Source organism: Salvia splendens, chromosome 14 (genome assembly GCF_004379255.2).
Source record: "Salvia splendens isolate huo1 chromosome 14, SspV2, whole genome shotgun sequence".
NCBI lineage: Eukaryota > Viridiplantae > Streptophyta > Magnoliopsida > Lamiales > Lamiaceae > Salvia > Salvia splendens.
In genome coordinates, this window is record NC_056045.1 from 20,379,091 (window position 1) to 20,406,141 (window position 27,051).

The 27,051-nt window shown below is 41.8% G+C and overlaps 1 pseudogene; it reads right to left on the reverse strand.

The window, feature by feature from the left end:
* Positions 1-1,089: 1,089 nt before the first annotated feature.
* LOC121764320 overlaps positions 1,090-27,051 on the reverse strand; it is a 34,003-nt pseudogene continuing 8,041 nt past the window's right edge.

Sequence of the window (27,051 nt, forward strand, 5' to 3'; positions counted from 1 at the left end):
TCCTGTGTGAAATATAAAATATTTATTATTATTATTTTATATTAATATAAAAATTATATATTGCTATTAAAGTTTTATTATTGTCTCATGTTTTGTACATTACCATGATTTGATCATGTATTCTTTTTAATATTAAAAATATCCTTTTTATTCCCTCCGTTCAAACTAAGTTGAGACATAACTTTTAGGCACAGAGATTAATAAATTGTTGAAATGTACGAGAGATGAATAAAGTAGGAAAGATAAAAAAAGAGTAAAGTTGATGGTGAAATAAAGTAAGAGTGATTGGATGTTTTGTTTTTTTTGTTAAAAAATGACTTAACTTAGTTGGGACATTCCAAATAGCAATACGACTCAACTTAGTTGGGACTGAGGGAGTAATTTTTCTAAACATTAATTTATTTTCAATATTCAGATATTCTTTTTGTTTTAGAGAAAAAATATATATTTTTGTCTCGACTCCATGATGATCAATTGATCATGTATATCTGGCACTAACCATGAAACAATTAAAATTCACAATCTATATATTTTTATGCAAATATTTACCTAATCTATACTAGAGATGTGATCAAATGCAAACTCTAAATGTTGTACAAATTTCAAACTATGATCTAGACCGTTAGAAAATGTTAACAGATGACAAAATAACAGCAACAAAAAATATCAACACAGTGTTAATGGTTGACATTGTGTTGATATTGTATTGACATCAAAATCTTGATATTTTATACTATGTTGGCGTTGTGTTGATACTGTGTTAAAAAGTTTGGAGTTTGTACAATATACAGAGTTTGCATTTTAACACTACCCATCTACACTATATACGATTTTGAGTAGATGAAAAAGTAACATTTATTATTTTGAGTAGATGAAAAGGTAACATTTATTATAAATTCGAAATCACAATATATCAGATTCTTCATATAGTATAAATAATACTACTAAACCCTCTCTTTGGCACACAAATCTATTCTTTCCCTACATAATAACTGAAATATTCCAATCATCAATCAAGATTGAGAACTTGAAGAATCGAATAGTGAATAGATTCACTACTTTCGTCCCATACGAAGGTGGCGTTGTTTGTCATATCTTCGCCCCAACCAGGAAGCGCAAATAGAACTCTAATGCCTCGGATGGCTTGTATTCTGGTACCAGCGCCGGCTTTGTGTTTTGAAGGGCCCTTGGCCAAGCTGGATGTCAAGGCCCCATACTGGATTATAAAATTTATGATTACATCTAATTATCAATGTCTTATAACAAAAAACTCTCAATATTTTTGATTACATTTAATACTCAATGTCTCATAACAAAAAACTCCGTCGAGCATTTCTTGAAGCAAAATCAGCAAGGACGATGTTGAGATCAACATTCTCCAATATACCCTTCTCAATAGAACATGTAGTTAAGCCATTCAATCTATCTTGCGACATAGATGACCTCAAATAATTTTTGAGCAATTTCAGCTTTGAGAAACTCCTTTCAGCTGAGGCTACAGTCACAGGTATGGTCAATAAAATTCGATATGCAATAGAAACATTTGGATAACAATCTTCAACAGTATGCAAATTTTCCTCATTGATCTCAACTTCTGCTATTAAACTTTGTTCCCCTGGAGCTGTAGCATCTTCATTGACCTCAACTTCTGCAGCTAAACAATTCATCTTGTTTTCTTTTTTTTCTTTTTTGAGCTCCAGACAAATGTTTCTTTGGCAACATTCCAACACCTAAATTATGTATTGGAAATTAGATATGCAAAGTCCAGAAATCTAGAAGAGGATTCGCTGAGTCGAGGCATGGGGTGATAAGAGGGGAGGGGCGATAAGAGGCTGCAAAAAGTAGTCATGCGTAATGCGTTAAGCCAATTATTTCAGTTTCAGAGTAATAAAGAACATGCTCATATGACCTCAATTTTTCAAACAACAAATGGCAATGAGATATAGTAAAAGAACTGAAGAATACTGTCAATAAAAACAAATACAGACAGCTCCATAATAAATCAAGAGAACTCGTTATCTTCGGCAATCACAACCATTAGATAAAATAATTACATAGTGTATTACATAATCATTGCACAAAACTTGAGAATATAAACTCAAATTTAATCTAATTGAGGGTGAAAAAATCTAAGTGCATTGCATACCACAAAGAGGCTGCAATCTGTCTTGAGAGAGAAGAACTCGAGAGAAGTTTCGCCGCCACTCTCAAAAGGTCTAATTTTGTCATTCCTTCTCGAGTACTTGATGGAATTATCCTTCTTCAAAAAAATTAAGGAGCTGCAAAAAAAATTGGGCCCCTGTCCATCCTGGGCCCCTGGCCGTGGCCTTGTTTGCCTAGGCCCAGAGCCGGCCCTGTCTGGTACGGTGTGTCCAGCCCCCTGCGCAGTCTAGATTCAGGTGTCAATCTCTCGACCTGACAACAAGACTCAATCAAAAGTCATGTATTTTTGTACCTTGACGGTGAGGAAGGTGAGATTGTAGTCATAGCCTTGAGTGTACCTATGAAGTAACAAAACGAAAAATATTAGTAGTCGTCATCCAGAAGAGAGAGTTTTGTGTCAAATTGTTACGACACATCGTCCAGTGCAAGTCATTTTGGATCCGAATACGGGCACCTATCCAACAGATCATCAAAACAATGAAGCACTTTACAAATCTGCCAACTTATCTTCAGTCAATTTGACATAAGCTTTTGGTTATATTTTCAGTCATAAATCGATCAAACTCCAAAACAAAAATGGCTGTGCAAGTTTTGTTACATACCCACTAACTTGGCCTTTCACATACTCATCGATAATCTTGTATCCTATCGATTTTGTCCAGGCTTCAGTTCCCGTAAACGGGATACACATATCATGATAACCACTACGACCACGCAAACCAATCATGTATAGTCATGGAAAAAAGAAAAAGCTTTCAACCAGTCCATACCTTAAAACTAATAAGAAGGTAGACAATGTTTCAAACCTATATATAAGGGCTCGATACCCGCGTGATGTGAGGTTCTTGTGATACTTGATCATGCTCCCGGCATCATGGTGAAATGAAATCCGGTCAGTGAAAAGATCCCACTTTCCGGCTATGCTTGTCTGTAGGTGCCAGCATGATTTTTAGTTAGTTACTTTGAGATCCAACTTAACAATAAAATGTAAACCTTACATTGTCAGCATGAAGCGCCCTCCTAACTGCTTCGTTGTTTAGCCATATGTCTGCGACTTCATCATCCTATACGTTGATGAAGGATAAGAAAGTTTTTGAGAATTTATTTTGGAGCAAATCGTTGTTTAAGTCTTACAGTGCAAGGGACATTTTTTCCATTCAGAAGTTGTGGCCATGTAGGGACATATCCGTCTCTAGCTGGAGCTGTGTAGGGTTCTTTTTCTCACCGGTAGAGGCCTTTCAGTCTCACCTAATCTCCTGAAGCTCAACGGCATACTGGTGTTCTTGAGTTGAATGATACTTTCAGGGACATGATAGCATGGCTCAAGAATGTTGAATATGTTTAGGTCCTTGATAACCTGAAATGACACGAAGATGATAGATACAACATAGAAAAGTACATATATATCCCAATATTTGACAGCTTGAAAACAACTTACTTCATGAACTTTGACAAGTTTGTTCTCACAGTTCTGGCTCGTCGGATTGTAGTAATTACGTTGCATTCGGACTTGACTGCCTGCATAGTGATACATGATTTATGGCCGTTGTAAGACACACACATATTTATCTAAAATGAACCAAAAACGATAATAGAATAACCTTCACGCTATCTAAAGATGATCTCCGTGTTTTGAAAATTTGAATTTTCTAAAATGATCAAAAAATGACCTCGGTGCTACCTAATAATGACCTTCGTGTTGGTTTTGCAGTTTGTCATTAAGATTGAGTTTTGCATACATCACAACTCTATTCTATTATATATATAGGGTAGGGTAGTTATCAAAACTCATTCTTATGTCCAACGCATAATAGTTTTCTAATGCACTTAATGCAGCGTACGTAATGCCCTATGTGCAGTGTATGTAATGTCAAATATGAACCGTTAGATAAAAATGGATGGTGGAAATCTAGGGCTCTTGCTTAGCATTAGTTACATGTGAATAGAGCATTAACTTCACCTAAGGCATTAGGTATGATACACTTAGAGCATTACATATGCTGCACTTAAGGCATTAAACCACAACTGTTATGCGTTTTGTATTAAGATTAAATCTTGTTTCGATCAAAATCCTATATATAAAACAAGAATTGAGCCTAATACAAAACGCATGTCAAATCCTAACTATGAGATTTGTCAGTCTGATGGTAAAAAATTTGTATCTTGTACGGATGTCATTATTAGTTAGTTTTTAGTAAATTATGCATCTTTCTAAAATGATATAACAACAAACTTACAATGACCTCTATTATTCCTAAAAGTGACCAATTTATTTTGGTTCTGCTGCAATAAGATTGAGTTTTTCATATATCATAACTATATTATATACTCCCTCCGTCCCGAACTATTTGCACTTATTTCCTTTCTGGGAGTCCCAAGTTATTTGCACTCTTTCCATTTTTAGTAAAAATTATCACCTACAGCCGCAATTGTTGACTTTGCTATACACTCATTCCTTAATCTCCGTGCCGAAAAGGAAATGTGCGAGTAGTCCGGGACGGAGGGAGTACTATTTTCCTTCAAACTTGAGCCTTGTTCAAGTGAAAGTGCAAATACATACCTCTTGCACAATCATGGACGTTGATGAATCCGCGAATTATTGATGTTAGTAAATGCTGGTAGAGAATTATGACACAATGAATTTACGTGGTTCGATTTACTGAGGTAAATCTACGTCCACGGGGAGAAATGAGGGCAGGTTTGTATTGCTTGATCTGCGAAAATACAGCTTACAACACAGACTTGCTATATGCTATTTTATCTCTAGAGAGCTTAACCCTTTTCTATCTGATCTAAGTTCTATTTATACATTGAACTAGGATCGTGGTTTGCAGCCCCACTAACAAGATCGTGGGTGAGCAATAACTGCTCAATAACTGCTTCATACCACTAAATAGATCGTGGGTATAGTGGAGGTCGTGGAGGCCTTTCATGAGTCCACTAACTCCTAGTTCGGTCGAATGCTGAGACCGAACTGCTGGACTTTACCGATCAACTCTTGCCGATCTGAGAGGAGAGCTTGACTGGTCGGCTTTTACCGAGCTGTAGGCTGAGTCCGAACTCTTTGGTCGTGCCGAACTCTTTGGTCGTGCCGAACAGATACTCTTTCTTGGGCTCTGGGCTGATGGGCCGTCACTGTTATTGGGCTTGCCATTAGGGTTTAGTTCGTACCCCATCACTACCCCCCCCCGAAAAGCGAAGTGGATCACTTCGGCGAGGTGAGTCACTTCGGCATTCTGGATAACGGTAAGGGGGAGGCTGACGTCAGGGGACGTGCCTAGCGCATGCCTGCATTAAATGCGACAGTAAAATCCGGCCGTTGATTCCTGAAAAGGTGGGATTCGAAACGGCGCAACGATTTCGAAATCTTTCCCGTATCTGATAAATACGCTCTTTCTTCATCATTGAAGCACTTTTGCTGTTGCGTCTTCTATACTCTCTTTCTTGCGAAAATTCTCTCTCCGCTTTCAAGAATTTTTTCAGACTATCTTCACCTTCAAAAAGTAAGAAAAATGTCTTCTTCTTCTTCTTCGGAGTCGGGTAGCGTTAGGAAAGGGGGTAAGGGGTCTTCTAGCCGGAAAGAATCTGGGGAGAAGACCGTAGAGTATTTTCACAGTATCTTGAGTAAGGATACTGTGATATCCCTTTACGAAAAATACTCTTTTCCTGGGGGGAAGGCGGTGGTACCTGACGGTGATCACAGGGCTGACTCCCCGCCGGAGGGTTACGTCACCGTGTACGAGGCCTGCTTAGAATGCGGGCTTCGTTTCCCCCTCCCTTCTGCCTTTATAGATTTACTAGATTTTTTTCAGCTTCCTTTAGGCCAGGTGACTCCGAACTCTTGGAGGCACTTGTCGGCCTTCGCTGCCGAACTCCGTAGGTTAGGAAGGGATTTGTCTTTGAAGGCGATCCTTAAATTCTTTCAATTTAAGAGGAAGGGGTCTTGGTTTTACTTGATCCCTTTACAGCCCTTTAGGGCCTTTTGTAAAACGAAGTGGCCGAAGTGGCAAAATCGCTTCTTCTACTATGATAGGACCGCGGCTCCTAGTTTCCCCTGGAGAGGGCCGGAGTCCGTTATCCGTCACCCTCGGCCTGAACCGTTGGACGAGCTCGATGGCGAGCTCAACAAGATTCCCATAGTTAGGAAACAATACACGGAGTCTGAGCTCGTCAAGGGCGACGTCGTGTTCGACATCTCGTCTTCGGACGAAGAGGCCGAGGGTGAGGATTTCTCTTTATCTTTATGCTCTACTGCTTTAACGAAGAAAATCTGACTTTGCTTTCTTGCTTTTTGGCAGTGTTCATGTTGAATAAGGCTATCAGAAAGTCCTCCGAGCTTGTGGAGCCGGAGAGAGAGAAGGCTACCAGCTCGGCGCCTGATGCCGAGAAGAATCCGAAGAGGCAAAAGACCTCTTCGGGTCCAAAGAAGCCGGAGTCGACTTCGGCAAGTAGGAAGGGGAAGACCCAGAAGCCCCCGAGAGCGCCAGAGAAAGACATGGTCTTGGCGCCTCCTTCGGAGCATATCTGTGAGCCATTTCTATGGCCCACGGACTTCGCCGAGGTGAATTGTCTTCTTGATTCCTTGGCTTGGCTTCTGTCCTGTATTTTTGGAGCCCTCTGTTAACTTTTTTCCTTATCCATTTTCAGAGGAATGATATGCTCTCCAAGCTCGTCGCCGTCGAACTCTCCAAAGCGTCCAACGACTATGCCGAGATGCAGAGGAAATTGGCGGCTGCTTGTCACCGGGCCGAGCAGGCTGAGGCAAACTTTGAGAAAGCCAGGGCTGCTAGGATTTCGGCCCAGGATGAAGCTCAGTTTGCCAAAAACCAGCTCGTCATCCAGCGAGAGCAGACGAAACAGAGGGATGCTGCCGCCGTGGTTGCCCAAGGAGAGGGTCTCCGTGCCTACACGGAGAGACTCTTTTTGAGCAGCCAGTTTTCGGCCTTTGTCGGTAGTCTGGTAAGGCTAATTGCCGATAAGGGCGAGCAGGGGGCCGACGTCGTGCTGCCTCTGTACAGCCGAGAGATAGCAGCTCGGCTTCAGAATCTGCCGCTCCTTGAGGAGCTCGCTTCATCCTCGGTCCTGCTTTCTGCAGACCGAGTCCGGAGTTGTCGAGCTGATCGGGACGAGAACCTGGAGGCTATCTTTGCCTCCGTGGGACCTGTTTCACCCGCTTCGACTTACAATGGAGAGGGTGAGGCCGAGCCGCTGGAGCCGGAGGCCGAAGTCGAGCGGGCCGGGCATCCAGAGGAGGAAGCCGATCAGGAGGCGGAGGCGAGGCCGGCAGGATGCGAGGCCGAGGCCGAGGTAGCTCAGGAGAAAGAAGCTGAACCAGAGCGAGGAGCCGGAGACGAAGCTGGCGGAGTATGATTTCGTCTCCCTTCTCTTAGTCTAGTTTCTTCTTTGTAAAATGGCCTTGAAGCCCTCCTAGTGTAAAAATTTTTCCTTGTGAATGAAAAATTCTCTACACTTGTCTTCGTATAGCTTTTCGTACTCGCCTTTACTCCTGTTGTATTTTACTATCTGCTCGGTACAGCTGCCGAACTAATATAGCTGCTTTGTACTCAAGGAGATGGAGATACTTCACTGGAAACGGCTGTACTCTTCGGCTTTAGACGAAGCTGAGAAAAGAGCTATAGCCGATCAGACGAAGAATGATGAGCTTCTGGCTCGTTTAGTGAAGCTGGAGGCCGATAATAAGGACTTAGAGTCCGATAAGAAGGATCTGGAGGCCGAGCTGAATACGACCATTGCTGAAAGGACTGCGTACGAGGATTACATCCGTGTGCGCGGGGGATTGACCATATCAGATGTTCAGAGTCGAGTTGACGAACTGTGGGAGGAATATCTTGTACTCCGGAGGAACAATGCGCTGGAGAGCTCGGCTTGCCAACAAGTTGTGAAATCACTACGGCGTTGGGCTTCTCGGTACAACATTGTTCTTTCTCGGCGCCCCTCCATAGAAAGATTCCTTCGGCATATCGTGCCAACAGATGCTCGCACTCCAGATCAAACCTCTGGTTCCCTTGTTCAAAATCCTACTCCAAGTCAACAACGAACTCCGGAACAGCCGGAAACGTCTAGACGAGAACGGGCTCAGGAGCAACCGGAATCGTCAAGACAGGGACGGACTGAAATTCGCCGAGGAGTTGTGACTATGAGCGAGCAAGATCAGCAGATGCTTATTGCAGAGACTCTTCATCGCCGAGGTGTTAGGACTTCTCGGGCTCGGGGAAGAGGCGTTGGGTCGAGGATAGCATCTCGTCGACCTGCTTATTCTTCATCTGCTCGGAACGACCGAACTCGGCTTCCAGAGGATTTTGTGAATAGGTGGCTCAACTTTAGCAACCCCGGACAGTAGAATAGTCCTTTGTAATAGTAGGGTAGCGGAGTTGTATGCTGAACAAGATTTGAAAAATGAAATTTTGTTTCCGCCTCTAACACTGTATTTACAGCTTAGCGAAAAAATTTCATCGTACTTGTCCTCGGTCTTATGAAGTATACTTCTTTGACCGGACTCGTCTTTGGTCTGATGAAATAAACATTTTTGACCGGACTCGTCTTTGGTCTGGTGAAATAAACATCTTTGACCGGACTTGTCTTTGGTCTGATGAAATAAACATCTTTGACCGGACTCGTCTTTGGTCTGATGAAATAAACATCTTTGACCGGACTTGGTTTGTGTTCTAATTTGGCGATTTTTGTCGCCGGGATCGAACTTTCCCTTGTCCTAATTCGGCGAGTTTTATCGCGTGGATCGGACTTTCCCAGTTAACCGAAGTGGTCTTATGCAGTAAACCTCTTTGACTAGACATGGTCGTCCTCGGTCTTATGAGGTAAACTTCTTTGACCGAACTCGGTCGTCCTAATTCGGCGAGGTTTATCGCGTGGATCGGACTTTCCCTTATTGCAGTTCGTTTCAGACGAAGTGCTTATTAAGCTGAATTGCGGTCTTGTATCCTCCTTGGAAGCTTGGACGCACAATCGTTGGCTTATTGCAGTTCGTTTCAGACGGACTGCTTGTTAAGCTGAATTGTGGTCTTATATCCTCCTTAGAAGCTTGGACTCGCAATAGTCTTTAATAATCGATCTAAAAAGGGGATCAGTCTTTAAAGAACGATATACCTTGGTACCATTTGTAAGAGACGACAAGCACATAGAGACAAAACACATAGAGAAAAAAATGAAAAAGACGAAAGAAAAAAACTTTAAACTTTTCATAAAACGACAAGTAAAAGGTACAAGTAAAAAAACAAACAAATAAAAACATGTACCCCTATGACCGAACTAGACACAAGACAGACTGACCGGACTTTGTCTCTTACAAGTGGAACTTCTTGAGGTTGGAGACGTGCCATGTTCGGGGTACTTGTTCTCCTGACATGTGAGTCAATTTATAAGACCCTTTGCCGAGGACTTCTGACACCCGATACGGACCCTCCCATGTGGGCTCGAGTTTGCCCAGCTTTTCTGCTCGGCTTACTTCGTTGTTTCTCAAGACGAGATCTCCCACTTGAAATTGAAGCTTTTTCACCCTTTGGTTATAATACCGGGCTACTTGCTCCTTATACCTGGCTGCTTTTATGCACGCCAATTCTCTTCTTTCTTCGGCGAGATCTAGTTCGGCTCTCAGTCCGTCGTCATTCATTTCTGAGGAGAAGTTTAGAGTTCGGGGACTGGGTACGCCGATCTCCACCGGAATTACGGCTTCAGTGCCGTACACCAGACTATACGGAGTTTCACCGTTGGAGGTTTTGGGTGTAGTTCGGTAGGACCATAGGACTTGAGGGAGATTTTCTACCCATTGTCCTTTGGCTTGTTCTAACCGAGCTTTTAACCCTTTCACCAGAATCCGGTTCGTTACTTCCGTTTGTCCGTTTGCTTGGGGATGGGAGACCGAAGTGAACCGCTGTTGAATGTTCAGCTCTTGGCACCAATTCTTGAACGTCTTGTCGGTGAACTGAGTCCCATTATCCGAGATGAGGATGTGGGGTATGCCAAATCGGCACACTATGTTCTTCCAGACGAAGTCCAATGCCTTTGAGCTCGTTATCGTAGCTAATGGTTCAGCCTCCACCCACTTCGTGAAGTAGTCCACGGCAACGATAAGGAATTTCATTTGCCGAGGAGCTTGAGGAAGTGGTCCCACTATGTCTATGCCCCATTGCATGAAAGGCCAAGGGCTTTGCATAGTGTACAGATCGGTCTGCGGCATCCTTGGGACATTTGCATGAATTTGGCACTTCGTACACTTCTTGACGAGCTGCACTGCCTCTTGTACCATGGTTGGCCAATAATATCCCCATCTCAGAACTTTTTTAGCTAAAGCTCTGGCTCCGATGTGGCTACCGCACGATCCTTCATGAACTTCTCTGAGGATGTAGTCCGTCTCTTCTGGTCCTACGCACCGCAATAACGGCTGGAGGTAAGACTTTCTAAAGAGGACTCCTTCATGAAGTTCGTACCGAAGAGCTCGGCACGTGATCTTCCGAGCTTCTCTCTTATCCTCGGGCAATTGTCCTTGATCCAGATACCGCAAGATCGGCGTCATCCAGTTCGGCGAGCTGGATACTGAATGTACCTCGGCTTCATCAATGCTTCGATGCATTAATTCTTCCGCCTTTGAGCTCGGATCTGAGGCCAACTTACTTAAGGTATCTGCTCGGCTATTTTCCGCTCTGGGAATGCGGATTATCCGAAAATAGGAGAAACTTCGGCTGATGCTTTGCGCTTTGTCCAAATACTTCTTCATTCTCTCGTCACGAGCTTCACTTGTACCCAACATGTGATTTACTATGACTTGTGAATCACAATGGACTTTGAGAGATTTGACGAGCAGACTTTGCGCTAGCTGGAGTCCGGCCAGGAGGGCTTCGTACTCGGCTTCATTATTAGTAGTGGGGAATAGGAACCGAAGTGAGTAGGTTACCTCGTGTCCGTCGGGAGCGACAAGTAGAATACCAGCTCCACTTCCCATCTTGTTTGAAGCTCCATCTACGAATCCGCTCCAGCAGTCCGGCGGCTCTACTTCGGATTCCAAGGGCTGTGCTAGTTCGGCATTGGCAGAATTCTTCTGTTCGGCAATAACAGGAATTGCTTGATCGAACTTTGCTTCTGCAAGAAAATCTGCCAAGGCTTGTCCCTTGATGGCTTTCCGAGGTAGATATTCAATTGTGTGCTCTCCCAACTCTATAGCCCACTTGGCGATTCTGCCTGATGCTTCCGGTTTGGTCAACACTTGCCGAAGTGGCAGATCAGTTAAGACGCATACCTTGTGAGCATAGAAGTATGGCCGCAGTCTCCTTGCTGCATTTACTAATGCCAGAGCAATCTTTTCCAGTGGTTGATACCTTGTTTCTGGACCTCTTAATGCTCGGCTTGTAAAGTAGATGGGAAGCTGCTTTAGGCCTTCTTCTCGTACAAGCACCGCGCTGATGGTTTGATCCGATGCCGCTAAGTATAAGAATATTACTTCGGCTTCGGTTGGAGCAGAGAGCATAGGAAGCTCGGCTAGATAACTTTTGAGCTCGTCAAAGGCCTTTTTCTGCTCGGCTCCCCACTCGAACTTTGGTGCCTTTTTCAACACCGTGAAGAACGGCAGTTGCTTTTCGGCTGCTTGAGAAAGGAATCGATTCAGTGCGGCTAGACATCCGGTTAGCCTTTGCACGTCATGTATGGACTTCGGCATTGCCATGTTTTGAACAACTTGAACTTTTGAGGGGTTTGCCTTGAGTCCGTCCTTTGAAACCCAACAACCCAGAAACTTTCCCGAATCTACCAAAAAGGTACACTTTTGGGGATTAAGTTTGAGGTTGGCTTTCTTGAGCACGTTGAGAGTGGACTTGAGGTTGTGCTCGTACTCCGAAGTGCTTTTGCTTTTGACGACTATATCGTCAACATACACTTCGACCTCCTTTCCAATCAGGTGCCGAAAAAGCTTGTCTACCATCCTTTGATAAGTGGCTCCGGCATTCTTTAAACCGAATGGCATCTTTTTATAAGCGAAAATGCCGAAATCAGTAATGAAGGCCGTTTTTGAAGCGTCAATCTCATCCATTAAAACTTGATGGTATCCTTTGTACAGATCAAGAAAACAAAAAATTTCAAAGCCTATCAAAGCTTCTACTTTTTTATCTATGTTCGGAAGGGGATAGCAATCTTTGGGACAGTGCTTATTTAGATCGGTGAAATCTATGCACATCCGCCATCCTCCTTCCTTTTTCTTGATCATGACAGGATTGGCTACCCACGAAGGGTACTTCACTTCGAATAACACATCCGCCTTCAATAATTGACGGACTTCGTCATGGATGACTTGATTTCGTTCTGCCGCAAAGAGTCTTTGCTTCTGTTTTATCGGCCGGACTGAAGGATCAATATTTAACCGATGAGTGATTACCTCGGGGGGCACTCCGGTCATGTCCAACGGAGACCATGCAAAGACGTCTTTATACTCCTTGAGGAGCTGGATGGTTTTTTCCCGAAGTAGAGGCGTTCCCGCGAAGCCGATCTTAACCGTTCTGGATGGATCGTCTTCGTACAGCTGAACTGTCATCGAGTTCGGCTCCAGTATGACTTCGGTCATCGCCTCTGACTCCGGCTGCTGTGATTGCTATGCTTGGTGGTGCCGATCTGACTGCTCGGCACTTCTAAGCGCAATTTGCAGACATTCCTTTGCTCTCTTTTGGTCACCTCGGATGACCGCTATCCCTCCTTTAGTGGGGATCTTGATGGTGAGGTGATAGGTGGAGCAAACGGCCCGAACTGTGTTGAGCCAGTCTCTTCCCAGGATGACGTTGTACGGGGACCGAGCTTTCACCACGAAAAACTCAATCATCGTACTGGAGCTAGTAGGCGCTTTCCCCACCGTGATCGGAAGGCTGATAATACCTTCAGGGCGGGTGTCCTCCTGGGTGAAGCTCTTCAGGGGAAGCGGAGCCGGACTGAGCCGAGCTGGGTCCACTTCTAGTTTGTCGAAGCACTCTTTAAAAAGAATGCTAACCGACGCTCCTGTATCCACAAACACCCTGTGGATCAGTTTGTTTGCCACTCCGGCTTGGATGACAATGGCGTCTTGGTGAGGAGAGATGGCCGGGACGGGATCAGCAGCCGAGAACGTAATCACTTCGTCCTGCTTCAGCCTTTTATGCGTTGGCTCCTCTCGATTGGAGCCTCTGCGTTCTGACTTTAGGGACGACTTGGTCTTCCCGGCAGGGAGCGCGTCAATAGTCTGGATTACTCCATCATATTGCGGCTCGTCATCGTCTTCGGGATCCGGCTGCCTTTTCGGATCCTGAGGAGCGCAGTTCGCACCACTCTGCTTTTTATTCTTCTTTGGCTGCTTGCTTCGGTATTTTTTCAATGTCCCTGCCTTCACAAGAACGTCGATACCTGCAGCCAAGTTTCTGCACTCCTCAGTATCGTGACCGTGGTCTTGATGGTAGGAGCAGTAGCTATCCTGTGGTCGGCGCGCGGCTGATTTCGTCATCCGCTTTGGCTTTTCGAATAGGTCAGAGTGCAATTCGAAAATTTCCGCTCTTGGCTTGTTCAGCGGGACGAACTGAGCGGGCGGCTTCTCGGGATTGAGACGAGGTCCCAATCTGTCTTGCACCGGAGCCCTTTGAATTCTTTCAAATGGAGTCCGGCGAGGATGCCCCTGATCGCTATGATCGGGCTTCCTTCTGTCTCCTCGGGACGATGAGCTGTCTAACGACCGTTTGCGACGGTCTGCCTCATCGGCCCGGGAGTACTGGTCCGCAATGTCCCACATTTCCTGAGCTGTCTGCGGACCGCACTCAACGAGCTTCCTGTAGAGAGCTCCGGGCAGGATTCCATTTTGGAATGCCGAAATGACAAGCAGATCGTTGAGATCGTCTACTTGCAGGCATTCCTTGTGGAATCTTGTCATAAAGTCGCTGATTTTTTCGTCGCGACCTTGACGAATGGAAAGCAGCTGAGCCGAAGTGATTCGGGCTTCCGCTTTCTGAAAAAACCTCCTGTGGAAGGCATCCATTAGATCTCGGTAAGATCTGATGCTGCCTTGGGGGAGGCTATCGAACCACCTTCTCGCGTTCCCGATGAGCAGCTCGGGAAACAGCTTGCACATGTGGACCTCGTTGAGACCCTGGTTCGCCATGTTATATTGATAGCGCCCCAAGAAATCGTGAGGGTCCACGAGCCCGTCATAAGTCATCGACGGAGTTCGGTAGTTCTGTGGTAGGGGAGTTCGGGTGATGTCGTCCGAGAACGGAGTCTTCAGTGCTCCGTACACGGCGAATCCGATATCTCGTCGGTATGGAGGAGATTGAGTTCTCCTGTGATTCCGGTACCGAGGAGGAACAGGAATATGTCGGGGCTGAGGACTCTTCTTCCTGGAAGCCACGGCACTACTGCGGTAGTGACTTTCTTGTGCGGAGGGAGAAGGAGAATCCGCCGTTTTCGTCTCCGACTGTTTTTGGCTTTTCCGCAGGAAGGTTAAGAATTCCTCCTGCTTCGCCTCCAAAAACTGCTTGACAGCCTCATTCAAATCGGGCTGCTGGGAAGACTCAGTGGGACGATTTTTGGAGCGGCTTGTTCCTTCGCCATGAGAACTGGTGGTGGATTTATCCCTAGGCTGTTTTCCAGACCTGTGGGATGGATTGGCTTCCTCCTGGTTCTCACGGGCAGGAATACGGGCACTCTGCGATCTGGTATGCATTTTTTGGGTGGAAAAAATGGATCAAAAATTCGCTTTATCACAAATTTTGTTCTCTGCTTCCCACAGACGGCGCCAGTGATGAATCCGCGAATTATTGATGTTAGTAAATGCTGGTAGAGAATTATGACACAATGAATTTACGTGGTTCGATTTACTGAGGTAAATCTACGTCCACGGGGAGAAATGAGGGCAGGTTTGTATTGCTTGATCTGCGAAAATACAGCTTACAACACAGACTTGCTATATGCTATTTTATCTCTAGAGAGCTTAACCCTTTTCTATCTGATCTAAGTTCTATTTATACATTGAACTAGGATCGTGGTTTGCAGCCCCACTAACAAGATCGTGGGTGAGCAATAACTGCTCAATAACTGCTTCATACCACTAAATAGATCGTGGGTATAGTGGAGGTCGTGGAGGCCTTTCATGAGTCCACTAACTCCTAGTTCGGTCGAATGCTGAGACCGAACTGCTGGACTTTACCGATCAACTCTTGCCGATCTGAGAGGAGAGCTTGACTGGTCGGCTTTTACCGAGCTGTAGGCTGAGTCCGAACTCTTTGGTCGTGCCGAACTCTTTGGTCGTGCCGAACAGATACTCTTTCTTGGGCTCTGGGCTGATGGGCCGTCACTGTTATTGGGCTTGCCATTAGGGTTTAGTTCGTACCCCATCAGACGTGTTAGGGAATCGTACCTCAAATAGTTCATTTGTAATAAGGCCCATTCCACGAGCGAATGGTACGAAAGAATTGCCATCAAACACAATGTCAGTTGCTCCGTTTCCCACCAGGTACCCCTGCAATATAAGAAATTTACATTATTCTTCATATTTCATACTTACGAAGAGGAGACATGATATTATTGAAAACAATAGTGATGAGAGAATATTGCTTGATGATCTCTATTTCTGTCATTCCTCCCTCTTAATATAGGGCTTTGTACAATGTAATTTAGGTAGTGAATCATCTATACTAATTACATATCAATCACATATCTTTCTCCTGATTTTTCTCTTCTCCATTTGGTAACTTCTGTTTATGGTAAGTTTGACACTCCCCCTCAAGTTGAGCAACGGCATCTCCGATACTCAACTTGCTCAAGACATCTTTGAACACCTTTGGATTTACAGCCTTTGTAAGTATGTCGGCCAACTGATCTTCTGATCGGACGAATGGCAGCTCTATGATGCCACTTTCAATCTTCTCCTTGATGAAATGGCGATCCACTTCCACATGTTTGGTTCTGTCATGCTGGACTGGGTTTTCCGAGATGCTGATGGCCGCTTTGTTGTCACAGAACAACTTACTCTTCTGAGTAGGTGTGAATCCTATCTCTGTGAGCAGTCGACGTAGCCACAATATCTCTGTCAATCCACTCTTGATTCCCCTAAACTCAGCTTCTTTACTTGACAAGGATACTACCTTTTGTTTCTTGCTCTTCCAAGTGACCAAGTTACCCCCTACAAAGGTGAAATAGCCTCCAGTGGACTTTCGATCTATAGGATTACTAGCCCAGTCTGCATCAGTGTATCCATCTATTTCCAGATCATCATTCTTCCTTAGCAACACTCCGTGGCCTGTCGTTCCTTTCAGGTAGCGAACTATCTTAAGTGCAACATCCATATGGTTTTCTTGAGGTCGGTGCATAAATTGGCTTATAACCCCAACTGCATATGCAATATCAGGTCGTGTGTGTGCAAGGTAAATCAGTTTACCAACAAGACGCTGATATTCTCCTTGGTCTGCCAGCTTAGCGTTTTCCTCGAACTGTAGTCCGTGGTTCACCATCATAGGAGATCAAGAATGTATTTCTTCTGCCGTAGGAATATTCCTTCCTTGGATCGCAATACCTCAATTCCTAGAAAATACTTCAAGGGCCCGAGGTCCTTCATTTCAAACTCTTGAAACAAGTTCATCTTTAAGATCTCAATTTCTTCTCTGTCATTGCCTGTTATGATCATGTCATCGACATAAATGATCAAACATGCAACTCTATCACCATTTCTTTTAATAAATAGTGTATGATCCGAATGGCTCTGAGTGTAGCCATATTTCAGCATTGCCCTTGCAAATCTTCCAAACCAAACACGGGGGGACTGCTTCAGTCCATATAGAGTTTTTTTCAGCTTGCACACCTGTCCTTTCCCAAACATTCCAGAATATCCTGGAGGGACATCCATGTAGACTTCTTCATTCTTCTTCAGCTCTCCATGTAGAAATGCGTTTGTCACATCGAATTGGTGAAGTGGCCAATCCTTACATGCCGCTACTGAGAGTAGAGTTCTGACAGTATTCATCTTTGCTACTGGGGAGAATGTCTCCTCATAGTCAATCCCATAGGTCTGAGTGTACCCCTTTGCCACTAGTCGAGCTTTATATCTTTCAATTGACCCGTCTGCTCGTCGCTTGATTGTGAAGATCCATCGGCATCCTACTGGTTTCTTGCCTTCAGGAAGCTCGCACTTCTCCCAAGTGTTGTTTCGTAGCAATGCATCCATTTCTTTCTTCATGGCCTCTCGCCAGTGTTTGTGCTTCATCGCCTCCTCAGCTGTTCAAGGAATGTCTTCTTCCTCATATAGGGCCATTTCAAAGGCCCGAGCCATTTCGGTGAGCTGTCCCTGCATGAGATTTGCTACAGAGTATCTAGTCTTTGGTCCTTGCCAGTCAGGCGAATATCTCCTTGGCGGTATTCCCCTTGTGCTTCTTGGTGGTAACTCAAATGGTCGTCTACTGCTTTCTGGGCTTTCTGGAGGTGTTTTGTCAGATTCCTGTCTTATATGGTCAGTATCATATTGAGGAGTGTTGTTTTCAGTGTTACTAACCTCAGGATTCATAGACGAGGAAGAATATGGGACAGTGTTACTGGACTCGTGAGGTTGTACATGGGGTTCTGCAGACGGCTCGGTAGTACTGCAGCTCGCTTCGTCTGTTGGACCAACTTCAGTCACAGGGCTTGGTAATGGCAATGGAGTTAGAATAGGATCTGGAGTGTGAGTGGAATGCCAACTTAGCGGGTCACTAATTGGTTCAGAAACAGTTTCCTCCCCCTGACTGCTAAGTTGGGAATAAAAGTATTCAGACTCTACAAAATCACAATTCATGGTGACGAAGAGACGTTTAGATTTGGGGTCGTTGCATCTATACCCTTTCTGGTTTTTCCCGTAACCCACGAAAACACACTTAATGGAACACGGAGAAAGCTTAGATCGATCTTGTTTAGGTATGTGGACAAAGACAGTGCATCCGAACACACGTGGTTCGAGTGTAAGGGGATGTGGTATTTGGTTCTGGGTTGTGAAAATATCAAGTGGAGTTTTAAAATTCAGGATGTGTGTGGGAAGGCGATTTAGTAGGAAGACAGATGTGGCTAGGGCTTCTGGCCAGAAGGTTTTTGGGACATTTGAATCGAATAGGAGTGCTCTAGTCATTTCTAAGAGTTTCCTATTTTTTCGTTCTGCCACCCCATTTTGTTCTGGGGTATGAGGACATGTGGTCTGGTGAACTAATCCCTTATCAGAAAAGAAGTTTTGCATTTTGGTGTTCACAAATTCCCCCCATTGTCTGATCTAAGTATTTGGATTTGCCTATTGTACTGTGTTTGCACGAAAATATAAAATTGAGTAAATTTCTCGAAAACTTCTGATTTTGATTTCAAAAAATAAACCCAAGTCATGCGTGTGCAATCATCAATAAACAACAGGAAATATTTAAACCCGTGACTACCCGAAATAGGGGCAGGACCCCAAACATCAGAGTGTATCAAAGAGAAGGAAGTTTTAACACGAGAATTGTTCAACTTATATGAATGTCTGTGGCTTTTCGCCAAAAAACAAGTGTCACACTTAAAAGAGAAGTGAGTGCTAGCTAACTTAGGAAAAAGCATTCTTAAATATCCTATGGAAGGATGTCCTAACCGGCGATGCCAAAGTTGACCCTGTGATTCAGTCGACCCGTGAGTCAGCATCGCAGTGCCGTGTTGAGCCATCTTTTCCACATAGTACAGTCCCCGTCGTTCAGTGCCATGCCCAACTATCGTCCCCGTCTTGATATCCTGTAAGACACAGAAATTTGGCTTCATCAGCAGGTTACACTTCAATTCACGAGTTACATGACTAACAGATAGTAATTTGTGAGCCAAAGTTGGAACATATAGACAGTTCGAGATCTCTAGAGTGGGAGAGATTTTGATTGTTCCTGCCCCCTGAACTGGAATTAGATGCCCATTTGCCGTTTGGACAAATTTTGTCTGGGAGGTGGTGACACTCGTAAAGTCGGATGCTTCAAAGGACATTGTGTCCGTGGCACCACAGTCGAATATCCACTGGGAATCCTTCTTCCAAGCTCCAAGGGCGGATGAGTTAGCCAGTGCCTGAAACTTATTTTCACAAGGAATATTGGGCATAATATCTAATCCTGAAGAGTTGTGTGGGGTATTATGGCAAACCAGGGACCTTGAGTTTATGCATTCGGAAATTTTGAAAGTGTAGGGCTGTTTTGCGCAATTTTCCTTGGTTTTGGGGTTTTTTTGGAATATTTTTGAACTGCTATGGCTGTTTTGTAAGGAAGGTGTAGGATGGTGCCCTTTTAGTAATAAAGGTAAAGTTTTGGGGCTGATTTGTGAGACAGTTATGGGGAGGTGCCCTTTTTGTGATAGGGGTAGAGTGTGGGGTCCTCTATGTAATAAATGGATTTTAGGAGGATTTAAATGAAATGGTATTTCATTACCTTCTTCCACGAGAGATCTAGCCGCCGCTGCTACATGTGCCGTGTCCTTATCAGTTCGGTCGCCGCCATCGGAATCCCTGCCGTGGGTTGCGCTGCCGCTGTTGCCCGCTGCTCTCCCAGCGTCGGCGGCCCGGTCAGCCACCGAAATCGCCGCCCGGCTATTCCTATTTGCCATTCTCGCCGCTCGTGCCTTCTTCATGTCATCCCACCAGTCGGGATACCCGACAATGAGGAAGCACCCCTCCTTGGTGTGCCTTTTTCCACCACAGTGTGAACATATCAATCGATTCCGGTCTTCTTCCGATTTTTGAATCCCCGGTCGATTGGAGGCATTTTGATGCTGACCGGGGCGGCCGCGGTCCATGGCGGCTAGTCCAGTCCCGATTCCGGGGTGTTGCGCGTCCTTCGTGTGGCTGCCTCCGCCCATGATCTGCTCATTCGTCGATTCCCGGTGCACTATGCCGTAGGCGACGCGAGCTGTTGGTAGGGGTTCGCGTCGGATGATTTCTTTCTTTATGGCTTCAAACTTATCATCTAATGCAGTGATAAATTGGTACAATCGTTGTTTCTGTACAATCTTGTTGTACTTCTCTATTGCTGATGCAGGTTCGCCCTCCATGGGATTCGGTTCGTGGCGATCTATTGAGATCCACAGGCTCTGTAATTTGTTCCAGAGCGCTTCTAGGGTTGTTCCTTCTTGTTTGATCACACTTGTCTGCCTGTGTAAGTCATACACTTGGAACGGGTCCGTGCCACTGCCATACGTGACGGCGAGGCCCTCCCATAGGTCCCTTGCCATCGCGTATTGTGATACTTCATTGACCAAATCGGCTTCAATATTGTTGATAATCCAGTTGAAGACGGTGTGGTCTCGTTGTTGCCACTGTTGGTAGGTCGAATCTGATCGAGAGGGGGGGTCGGTGACTCCGTCGATGTGCGATGTGAGTTCCTTCCCCCCGATTGCCCTGTCCATCAGGTTGGCCCAGAGGGGGTAATTCTCCCCATCCAGTTTCGTCTTGACGATGATATCTCCCAAAGACTCGGGTTGATGAGTCTTAGTTGGTGGGTTTGGTTTGCTCGGAATTGAGCATAAGCTTTGTCTTAGGAACTCCGCAAATTGAGCGGCGAGTTCTGGGGAAAAACAGGCGATTCTTGGCTGCCCGTAGTCTCCAGTTTGTCTGATTCTGACATGGTTGTGTTTGGTTTTTTTTTTTGCAGGCACAAAGGGTCGGGAAAGGTTTACGGACAATGATGAAATTGCTCTGAGTCCTCACCCGCTCTTGATACCATATTGACAACAATAGTGATGAGAGAATATTGCTTGATGATCTCTATTTCTGTCATTCCTCCCTCTTAATATAGGGCTTTGTACAATGTAATTTAGGTAGTGAATCATCTATACTAATTACATATCAATCACATACTAATTACATATCAATCACATATCTTTCTCCTGATTTTTCTCTTCTCCATTTGGTAACTTCTGTTTATGGTAAGTTTGACAGATATATGTAATACCTTGAGGTTGAGGATCGGCTTCACACCGGCATCAATTCCTACAAATTTGTGACAAACACGATCATCATTTCGTGCACTCTAAAATATCAATATCATTTCAAACGGTATAAATGATAGTACCATTAGCTACTTCAAAAGCCAAAGTTGGGCCATAGATTCCTCCATATGATTCTCCCGATATGTAAAATGGGTTGCTCTGATATTCCGGGTAGAGCTCAAACCACTTTCCGGACAACACACAGTTATTCGAGGTAAATATGCGGCACAGGCATACAAAAGTAGAAATCTCAGAAAAAACGAATGGTAGTATTTTTCATCTTGAGGAGAAATGTATGAGAGTCAGAAGTAGTCTTTAGGTCTCGTCTTTAGGTCTCCAGTGATGTAATCAGATTCGTTTGTCGAGTAAGATAATCCAACACCAGCCGGGGCGTCTAGATATATCATACTGGATACCTAGAATGACACATTGAAAAAACCTCAATTAAAATGTAGTGAGCTGCTAGTGCAAGGAAGAAATGAGATTTTTAGCAATCAAATAAAAAAGAATCAAAACCTTGGACCAGCTGTATGGATTGAGATGCAGCTTGGGAAGGCCACCAAGTGGCTCCTTCGCAAAATTGAAGGGTCCTGCAATTTGGATCACACAAGATCTTTAAGCATATCGAAACTAAATGTCAATCGAATTCAACATCCAAGAATGCTTACATAATCCAGTTATGACATATGGAAGGAACATCTCAAGAAACAGACGAAATAATTGCACGTTGACTATCAATGCAATACTTATAAAGAATGAAATTTGAAGAATACAATACTTATAGAGAGTGAAATTTGAAGAAAACAGTAAGGCTGCATTTGGAACACAGAATTGGAATTGAATTGGAATTCAAATTCTATGAAATTGAATTGGATGGAATTGAATCGAATTCAAATTCAATTCCAAATCTTATGTTTGGTAAATGAAGTAATTGATATGGAATTGAACTTGAAGAATTTATGCATACACACTATATACAAAATACACTCTCACCCACATTACAAAAAATACACACACTACACACACTTCACGCACTACACACACTACACAAATTACACACACTTCACACACTTCACACACTACACACACTTCACACACTACACGCATTTCACACACTTCACACATTCCACACACTACTCACACCTCACGCACTATACACATTACACACATTTCACGCACTACACACACTATACACGCATTACACATATTTCACACACTTCATGCACTACACACATTTCACACACTTCACGCACTACACACATTTCCTACATAACACACATTTCTCACACTTCAACATTTCACATATTTCAAGCATCCAATTTTTGGATTTTTTTTGTTTTTAGATTTTTTTATCTGAACGAACTGTATCGAAAAATTAAAATTTTCAAAAAGTACACACAATTCACACTCTTCACAAAATACACACACTGCACACAATATACACACTACACATGTTGCATACACTATAAACAAAATACAAATTGTTCACGCACTGTACCAAAAAAAAACACTTCACACATTGCACACTCTACACACATGCTACGCATAAAATAAACATACTACATGCACTATACATAAAGTATACATACTACACACATTACACACAAAACACACACTACACACATTTTACACAAAATACACACACTATACATAAAATAACACACTATACACACGCACACAATTCACAAACTGAAATTTCAAATTTGGTTCAGTTTTTTTGTTTTTTGGTTAGTTCAGTTTAAACTTTTTGAAAATTTTAATTTTTTGAGTTGGTTTGGTTCGGATAGAAAAAAATCCAAAAACAAAAAAAATTCAAAAATTGAATGCTTGAAATTCGTGTAGTGTGTGTAGTGTGTGAAGTGTGTGAAGTGTGTGTAGTGTGTGAAATGTGTGTAGTGTATGTAGTGTGTGAATTGTGTGTAGTGTGTGAAGTGTGTGAAATGTGTGAAATGTGTGTAGTGTATGTAGTGTGTGAAATGTGTGTAGTGTGTGAAGTGTGTGAAATGTGTGTAGTGTGTGAAATGTGTTTAGTGCGTGTAGTGTGTGAAATGTGTGTAGTGCGTGTAGTGTGTGTAGTGCATGAAATATGTGTAGTGTGTGAAATGTGTGTAGTGTGTGAAATGTGTGTAGTCTGTGTAGTGTGCGAAATGTGTGAAGTGCGTGAAGTGTGTGAAATGTGTGTAGTGTGTGAAGTGAGTGAAGTGTGTGAAATGTATGTAGTGTGTGAAGTGTGTGTAGTGTGTGAAATGTGTGAAATGTGTGTTGTGGATATATAGTGAATTTATCTAATTTTATGACTATTTGGAATTCAAATTTTCTACTTTTGATATGGAATTCAAATTGTTGAATTGGAAGATTTGGAATTGCAATTCAATTCCAAATCCAAACATTTTTGTGGTGCCAAACGTTGGATTTGCAATTGAAGGCTCCAATTCCAATTTCACACCTCCAATTCCATGCTTCCAAACACACCCTAAGTAAACTCCGGCATTGAACTTTTTCCAATTTATACCAAAATGATCAATGCTGGTCCACTTCTTGATTGTGTGCCATACAAAAGATGATGTTCAATTAATTTGCAAATATAACACAAATGCTGACTACTATATCCCACACTTACCTTCTAACTTTCAAGAGATGAACGAAAGAATATCATCAACTAGCATTTTGTAAGTTCAAGAATGAATCAATGAAGCTTCTACAATTTCTTCTAAAAGACAAGTGTTGGTACAATTTTTGATTGTGTGCCATAGTACCACAAGATGGTATTAACTGATTTGCAAATAGAAAGCTCACCATTAATTTTCCATACCTCACAAACAATGGGGGTGGATCCCCTGCTATGGTGCTATGGTGGGAACATAGCAGTGGCTATTGTGCCAATTAAACGACAACGTTTTGAGTGAATTACAACATCCCTTTTCATTGTCAATTTAATTTAAGTGCTTACTTTTTCAATTACTTAACTTGCAACTTTATTCTTCCCAAATAGCTTCAACATATTTTAGGTGGTTCACGTTGGATAATAATTTTATTCAAATAATGATTAATTAGAACTATTCATTACAATTTATGAATTATTTATTTTACTGTTTAAAATTTCTTGATTTTATATTCAATTGCATGATCATTTAAACTTTATGTATTAACTATTAATATTATGATAAATTAATGTAATATCAATAAATTACTATTTAATATTAGAGTTATGATAGCAATTGGAGGCTACCAAATTCGAAACGTCATTTTATATTAAATTTTATTAATCTGAATTACTAATACTACTATTAGACTAAAAAATCATTGAAATTCCCATTGTATTATTCTTTAACTTATTTTTAGTGTAATATTGTTTGAGAGTTAATAACTTAAGGTATTTTTTATGGACTTCTTAATTATTGATTTTATAAATTGAAATATAAAACTAAAATATTTTTATTTTTCTTAGTTGTCTCACAATGCTAAAAATAGAAATTAACATGAAAAAAATTCAAATATGATAAAACAACAATATAACATTGTCTCTTGATAGAGTGATGTTATTATATTTGGAGTGTTAATTACATGTTGATGAATAAAAAATGTTACTATGATTTTATTGTCATGTAATATATTTTTTATTTTGTTATATTAGTTCCAATTTCACCATTATGGATCAATTGAGAAAATTGAAATGTTATATTCGAGTTTCAAAATTATGAAAATGGCCAAAAATTCAATGAAGAATTATGATTTAATAGTATTTATCCTTGAATTCAAAAATAAAATAAGTTTCCAATTTTGATAAATTTTTGTCAAAATAAATTAGAATTGTAAAAGCAGTATTCAATATATAGATATTATTACATTTAAATAATACTCGATATAAGTTAATAATTTTAAGTGATAAAATTTTATTTACTAAAAGCTAGTACTAATATTCAACAAAGTATGATTACTATATAAGTAAAATCAGAATTCAAATATATTATAAAATAATTATCATTTAATCGCCGGTGTGGGCAATATAGTAGTGCAATAATAACTTAAATCATGCCGCAAGTGAAATTAATTTAAAAAGTAAGCATGTGTAAGCTATTATCCAACGTAAACCACCTAAAATATGTTGAAGCTATTTGGGATGGATAAAGTTGCAAAAGTTGAGTAAATGAAAAAGTGAGTACCGTAACTAAATTGATAATGAAAAGTGGTGTAGTAATCGACTCCAAACGCACGTTTTATTAGCATAGCAACGAATCTACCCCAAAATAAATAATGACTACATAATCAATTTTGTATGCTCGTATCTAACAGATCCACACAAAAACAGAATCTTTTCCAAGAATGAAAGCTTCTGTACGAGGATCGGACTCAAATCCTCTTGTTAAACAATAATTTGTATGAAAATTGAGAAAATATTCCCTAGTATAGGCATATCATGGTGGCAATATGAGGTGGTATGCCCACCAATACTTCTTTGACATGTGAAACTCAAAATCGACTCACATTTTGCATATAGAAACTTTTCAAATTGAATTTAAATTAATATTTAATATTCTAATATTAATATGTTCCATCTTGTTGTGTGTAATCCTTTTCTAATAAATTATAAAAAATAATATCTAATCTTACAACAAATTTATAATTACGTTAATAAATCAAATTAGATGATTTTTAATGTTTTATGAATTTAATATGCAATATTTTATTAAAATCATAATCATATCTCTCAATTGATATTAATATCACATTTTTTCTTTATTTTTTTCTCCTCGACTTTTCTTGTCATATTAATTACTATTATTTATTTAATTTTCTTTAACGGAAATTAAGAATTCATTAAAATTTAATCGAATCATATCTCAATTCGTCGGACATTAATTGTATGGAGATGGGTCAAACTCATTTATTGGTTTTTAAATTAAAAGAAAGAATAGGGATATGATTCAATTAAATTTAAATGAATTATTAATTTCCATTAAGAATAATAATAAATATTAAATATTAAGACAGAAAACATATAAGGACAAATATGATACTAATATCAGGGTATAATTAAGGTTTTAATGAAATATTTATTAAATTTGTAAAACATTAAAAATAATCTGATTTGATTTATGGACATACAATTAAAAAATTATTGTAAGTTGAATACCATTTTTATAATTTATTAAATATTAAAATATTAATATTAGAAAAAGACTTAAACATGACAAAATGGAACATGTTAATATTAGAACATAAATATTAGTAATAGTCTAAATCTAATATGGGAAGTTTCCATCTGCAAATGAGTTGAATTTAAGTTTCACGTGTCAAAGAAGTATTGGTGGAATATACCACCTTATAATGCTACCATGATATACCATATGTCTAGAGAATATTTTCTCTATGAAAACTAAGTCTCACACTCTCACTCTCACTCACACACCATTGTTACTCCACCTCAACAATAAAGTCAAAATCTTGCCAAAAACATGTCCACACCGAGATAAGAAGGGGGGTTATAATTACTGATGGGGTACGTACTAAACAAGCCCAATAGCAGTGACGGCCCATCAGCCCAAAGCCCAAGGAAGAGTATCAGTTCGGCATTACCAAAGAGTTCGGCCCCAGCCTACAGCTCGGTAAAAGCCGACCAATCAAGCTCTACTCTCAGATCGGCAAAAGCTGCTCGGCAATAGTTCAGCAGTTCGGTCTCAGTATTCGACCGAACTGGGAGATAGTGGACTCATGCAGAACCTCCACGACCTCCACTACACGATCTATTTAGTGGTGTCAACTCATGCAGGATCTCATGCAGGATAGCGGACCAAACAAAGAGATAGTGGACCCATGCAGGATCTCATGACCTCCACGACATCCACTACCTAGTTAGTGGTGATGCAAGCCACGACCTAGTTAGTGGTGATGCAAGCCACGATCTTAGTTCAA